The sequence below is a fragment of the Camelus bactrianus genome, chromosome 18 (genome assembly GCF_048773025.1).
Source record: "Camelus bactrianus isolate YW-2024 breed Bactrian camel chromosome 18, ASM4877302v1, whole genome shotgun sequence".
Classification (NCBI taxonomy): Eukaryota; Metazoa; Chordata; class Mammalia; order Artiodactyla; family Camelidae; genus Camelus; species Camelus bactrianus.
Window position 1 is genome coordinate 22,321,301 of NC_133556.1, and position 6,840 is coordinate 22,328,140.

Sequence of the window (6,840 nt, forward strand, 5' to 3'; positions counted from 1 at the left end):
ACCTTGACTGACAGTCAGCGAAGTAGGTGGGTAGGTAGTTTCCCAGAAGGAGTATTAGTCTCATTAACGTCTAATGTAAAACTGCCTGAGCATTTTACCACAAATCTTAATTTCCTTCCTAGTAGGAGGTTGTGAATTACATCATGAAAGGACCTCAGTCTCAAACCAGATTTGGGACAATTTTTCATACGTGCAGGAATTAAGTGCAGTGTTGAGGACCCACCTCGAGATTTGGAAAGAGCAACATGATGCCTGGATCTGAGCGCTCGGAAGATGACCCAAGAAGAGACCCACAGGCAACAGACCAGCAACAAGGAAACTTTAGCTTCTGTGTGACATAAATGACTTGATATTTGTTATATATTATTTCCATGGTAGATGGTGATTCCTCTATCACGTAAGCAACAGGAGGACAGGGATTTTTGTCTGCTATTTACACTGATTTTTTTCCCTTGAACATTATTAGGCACCTAATAAACATGCAATAAATATTGATTGAATAAATTAATTCATAAACACTGAGATAACCAGTAATCTTTCTGGCCCTATATTTGAAATCACGTTGTGGGGTGGAGATTGTTAAATCAGGACTACAATTTATGAACTAATGTTTGGGGAGCACATGTATGAGTGTACTGATATACGCCAATGCCACAACTGTGAGAAAAATGTCAGCCTCATCTTGTACAGGGACCTCTCCTTGGAGACACTATTAAGAATCCAGCAATCACTCAAGAAAACCTTTGTTGTAATTACAGTAATGAAGAACAAATTGCTGGGAATTGGGGTTGGCAGTGAGATTAGAAAGGGATAGCATGAGAGGGTTTTGGATGCCATTCTATAATCTGATTATGATGTATACATCTATTAAAATTCATAGAACACTGCACAATAAGCCAATTATTTTAAAAATAAAATATCTGCCATGAAATGCACACTGAATGGATATCCTTGTAGGGTCAGGTGATGAACCAATACTCCTGTCTCTTGGACCACCCTCTGCCTCCATGCATGGTTAGATTTCCAGGAATGCTACTTATACTGTGATATTCCATCCCCATCCCATCCTTCATGATGACTGATAATGAGTAGACACCAAGCTGGACCAATCAAGTCTCTCTCAGATATTTGAAATTGGAGTTGTCGCCACAAGTCAATCTCTAAAAGTGGATAGAACGGTAACAAGAAAATTGATGGTTGTGAGCCAGCCATATTCTAGTAAAAAGATGCAGAAGTTGAGAAAGCTGGTTTGCAGAGCAAGACAGAGAAGGATGCAAACCCATCAAAAGAAGTAGAGATGAAGGAAATGAGAGAGAGAATCAGACACGTTGACTGGTTGATTGAATGGTTCCTCTTCCAGTTCCTCTTCTTAAAGTCCTTACTGTTGATTTCAATGAAATAGTCTATGATTTTATAATACATTCTTACTTATGTTTATATTTAATCAAACTCAAGTAATCTTATTTCTAAGATCCATAGACTCTAAATTAATCTATGCGCCATTAAATACTAGCTGTACCACATTCAACCCATGAGAATTCGGGAAATTCAACCTCTCAGTGCCTCAGTTTTCTTATCTTTGAAAGAAGCATAGTAGTATCTTCCAAAGAGTTGTGGGGAGTGAATGAGTCCACGCAAAGTCGTTAGAGCAAAGCCTGACCTAACAAGAACCCAAATACTGTAGTTGTTGTTCTCCTTCCTCTTCTTCTTCCCCTTCTCCTCCTTTCCCCCTCCTTACCTCCCCCTCCCTGCTCCTTCTCCTCCACCTCCTTCTCCTTTTTAATACTAGCACAGCTTTATCAGAATCTGTCTAAATCTCCAACCTCACATCAAAGCAAGAGATAGCTCTAATTGTCAATGTTTTGCAAGGTCAGAGAACAAAGGATGGGAAAATATCTCATCCACTATAAGATCCTCAAAACCTCCCCCCAAACATGAAAGAGTCTCTTGAAATAATAATTCTAATATAATGCAAAATTATGAAAACCAGGAGTTTGGTTATATTTCTTTAAATTCTGGTAAAGATTTCCTGTGAAATTATAACACACAGTGCCAGAAAGATATTCAAGACCATTCACCAAGTTTGTTCCTATCCTGTCTGTGGCATGAATATAGTGGGGAGCTGGAGATGACGTGTTACAACTGCATTGTGATTTACAGTTCACAAAGCACTCCTCTGGATTCTATTTTATTTTGACCTTCACGACAGCCCTTTGAAGCAGGTATTACTGTTGAAATTCTGCAGATGAGGAAATTAAGACTCATAGAGAATCCAATGTCACCAGCCACTTGATGTAATAGGTAGGATGGAGTTCTTCTGGCCCCAAGAATTAAGCTTTTTCACAATAATCGTGTTTTTGCCAACCAAACAAACAGCTCTGCAGAGGAAGTCAAGCCTGGTATGGATATTTTCCCCACTTCTTAGATTCTACCACCAGCTCATAAGTTCCAGACCCTACATTTAGTGCTCACAAAAATACCTTAAGGTAAGCCAACTTTCCTCATTATATAGATTATGAAATCAGGTCTTCAGTAATTCAAGTTCAAGGTCACCCTTTGGGTATATGAATTTGTAGGAGTGGAAACCTGGAGAATCAACCCAAGTATCTCATTACTTCAAACCCAGTGCTCTCTCTCATTACATGGTACTGCTTTTTATGTTACTTTATTCTTTGCTGTAGAATTTCAAATTCTCAACCAAGGCTTAGCAGTGGAGACACATGTTCCTAATAGTCAGAAAATTGCTAGAGCTAAGACAGAAACACACTTGCTTTTCCTAATGGGACAGAATGAAAGCTAAGGTCAGCTAACCTTGGGTAAATGTTATAGAAGAATGACATAGATCTATATGTCCCAACACAGTACAAGGTAGAGTGTTAAATTTGGGGGCGGGGGAGTGGAGGAAGAAAACTGTAAGACAATAGCTATTTGCTTAAAATATAAGGAGAAAAGGAGCAAAAATACACAAGGATATAATAAGTTGGGAGTGTTTCTCTAGAAGGATGTCATTTGTCCCAGGATGGATAAAAGGGGTGGGCCTTGGGCCTGAAAAAGCACAGAGTTTCTCTATTCTTAAGGCCAGGACACTGAGGCTGGTAAGGAGAACTGATTATAGACGCCCTGTATGGCTGAAGATGGAAAGTCTCCTAGACCCTAGCTATCCTGAAAATGTGGTTTATCTTGGAAGATAATTGCAAGAGAGAGAGATAGTGAGAGAGATGTGCATGTGTGTGTGTGTGTGCACGCGCATGTGTGTATTACAAGACACATACAAGACCTGTGTATTGCAGAGCTTTGAGAGCCTAGGAACATGCTGGCACAGAGTAGCCGTAACTGAACATGCTGCTGAAAAGATATAATTCCTCCTCATCACCTGCACCCAGAGAAGTCCAATAGATGACTCAAGTGGCTTTATCCAGTGGGAAGATAAACCCAGTCATTGGGTTTTGGCAGCCGTGTAATCTCAGGTCACTGCTGGTTTTATGCGTGAGTTTAAGGATTATACCAGCATAGCCAGAAAAAAGAGTGTTTCAAGAGTGACCATGTGAAAATGACAAATACCAAGGCCAAAAACAGCATGATTCTTCAGCCAAGTGAGGAGGATTTTTGCTTTTTCTTTTCTGTCCACAGTACAGGTAAGCAAATCTGCCTCTTTGAAGAGTGTTAGCATTCCTGCATTGCTATGTTTACCAAAGGACTCAGGACCCAGGTAAGGGAGAAAGATATTCTCATAATATGCAGGTTCAGAGACCTGTAATTTAAATAATAAAAGGAATGTGACTCAACTTCTACTTTTGGCTGTGACAGTGGCTCATTTCATACTAAATCTTCTGCCAATAATTACAAAATCTAGGTAAAAAAAAAAAAAATTTAAAGGTGGTTTGAAGCACTGAAAGTCCATCAAGGCAGCCAGGAGATGGAGCAAGGTTATGGACAGATGAAAACAACATTGGGTGAGCCCGGCACTGGCCACCGATTTTTCCCTTTGAGGCATTTCATAGTATAGGGCTTAGAGGCCAAATAGAAAGCAGTGACCTAGAGCTTGCAGCTACCTTACAAAGCTGGAAAGACCAAAACTGAAGTGCAGGACTACCAAGGCATGTGCTGTTTAATAAGTATATTGCTTAATTGCCAAATATTTGAGGATTTTTTAGGATCCATGACTCTAGAGAAAGAGTGAACTTGTGAGAAGTGAGCCAAAAATTCTACATACAATTTTCCCTCAAGGTTACATGCAGGCTTCAAGGATGCACACACATGAAGCAAGATGCTGAGAACCCAAGGAGAAAGCATATGCTAAAAAGCTAGGGTTGCAGAGACAAAATTTGAAGTCTTGAGGATGCCAGAGAGTAGGTGATAATTAGAAGTGGGAAAAATAAAAGACAATCTGAACTGAAACTTCTAATGGGCCATGCCCTTGGGTTAAGCATTATACTTCAAGAGTATAGACAAGCTGAGAAGAGAGATGGTACTTACAAAACCCTAAACCCAGTCTCCACCCAAGCAAGGTGACCTGCTCATACTCTTCCTGGCTGCCGGAAGAAAGTTAAATATCCTATAGAAGAAGACAGTATCGTGTAGAGATCTACTGCTTTCACACAAAATACCCAGCATTCTCCAAAAAAATATCAGACAACAGAAACCATTCCAGCGATGATACAGATATTGAGCTATTATACAAATTATTATGTCCCAAAACAGAAAACTATGGAGAATTTATAGGAGAATTAGAATCTATAAGAAAAGAATAAATGGAAATTCTAAAATTTAAAAGCAGAGTAACATATTTATAATTCAGGAGTGATATTAACAGACAATAAAACAGAGCAAGGAAGTTTAATGAAATGAAAGGTAAATAATTAGTACATATCCAAGTTGAGGCACAGACTGGGAAAATATGGGAAACAGATAAAAATGACCCATGAGAGATGGTGAAACAGGTTAATAAATGTGTATTTGGAGTCTCAGGAGAGAATACAAAAGAAAAAAAATAAATACTGGAAGAGGTAATTGTTAGGAATTTTCCAGAATGATGGAAGATCATTTTACAGATTCAAGAAGCTCTACAAATACTGAGAGGAGATAACTACAAAACAAAATATGTAGACATATTGTTGCAAACCAAAGAAAAGCCTGCAAAAATCAGCTATAGGAGATAAAAGCCTGATTACTTTCCCAGGAATATCAATAAGACTAACAGCAGATTTCTCAACTGAAGTGATAGAAACAAAGGTAACGAAGCGGTATCTTTAAAATGGTGACAGAAAACAACTGCCAATCTAGAGTTCTATACTCAACCAAAAAAAATCCCTCTAAGGTGAATGTGGAATAAATACATTTTCAGGCAAATAAAAACCAAGAGATTAAATTAGAGCAGACTGGTACTATAGGAAGTACTAAACAGAGTTCTTCAGGTAGAAAAAATGATTGTAAAGGAAATCATGGCAACAGGAGGGAATAAAGATTGCTGGAAACAAATGATAAATGCCAGGGAGGGTGAGGAGAAAAGGGAATCCTCCTACACTATTGCTGAGAGTGTAATCTGGTGCAGCCATTATGGAAAACAGTACAGAGATTCCTTAAAAAAACTAAGAAAAGACAATCCCCGTCCTGGGCATATATCGGGAGGAAACTCTAATTCGAAAAGATACATGCACCTCAATGTTCATAGCAGCGCTATTTATAATAGCCGGGGCATGGAAGCAAGCTAAATGTCCATTGACAGATGACTGGATGAAGGAGTTGTAGCATGAAATAATGCCATTTGCAGCAACATGGATGGACCTGGAGGTTGTCATACTAAGTGAAGTAAGGCAGAAAGAAAAAGAAGAATACCATATGACATCACTTACATGTGGAATCTTAAAAAATGACACAAATGAATTTATTTTCAAAACAGAAACAGACTCACAGACATAGAAAACAAACTTGTGGTTACAAGGTGTGAAAGGGACTGGGAAGGGATAAATTGGGGATTAGTGCTTCAACATATAAATTCGGGGGGAGCACAATTCAGTCCAGAATATTCTGCCCCGACCCCACAAAATTCATGTTGTTCTTGCATTAAAATATATTCATTCCGTCCCACAGTCCCAAAGGTCTTAACACATTCCAGCATCAACCCTACTGCCTAAGGTCCAAAATCTCATCTAAATATCATCTAAATCAAATATGGGTGAGACCTGTAGTACAATTCATCTTGAGGCAAAGTTCTTCCAGCAGTGACCCTGTGAAACCAGATAAGTATGTGCATCCAAAATGCAACAATGGGATAGGCATGTGATAGATAATCCCATTCTAAAAGGAAGAGACTGGAGTAAAGAATGGGGTGATGGATACCTAGGAAGTCCAAGAAATAGCAAGAAATCCATTAGGTCTTTAAACTTGAGAATAATCTTCTTTGACTCAGTGATCTGCCTCCTGGTGGCAGCATCACCCCCACAGCAGCCCCACCTCCTGGGCTCTGGATTAAAGCCCTGTCCCCAAGGCTCTCTGCAACAGACCCACCCCTGAGGCACTGGGCAGGGGCAGCCTGGTCTACTGGGCCTGGGGTGGAACGGTAGCCCTGATGATCTCCGAATCACCTTCAGGGTCATTCTTCTTGCCACCCCTTAATTCCTGGACCCTTGAATCCTAGCTATGGGGAAAACAGCACCATACATTGGATGCTGATTCAGAGCATAAACAGCCTTCTAAAGAACCTTGCTCCAGCCCTGCAGGTACTGCCACTGTATCTGAGTCTTCAAAAGGCCTTCCCACTGTTCTATCCAGCCACCTGCTTAAGGATGGTAAGACCTGTGAATTCCATGAGCATGCATCCATTGCTGCACTTTCTTTACT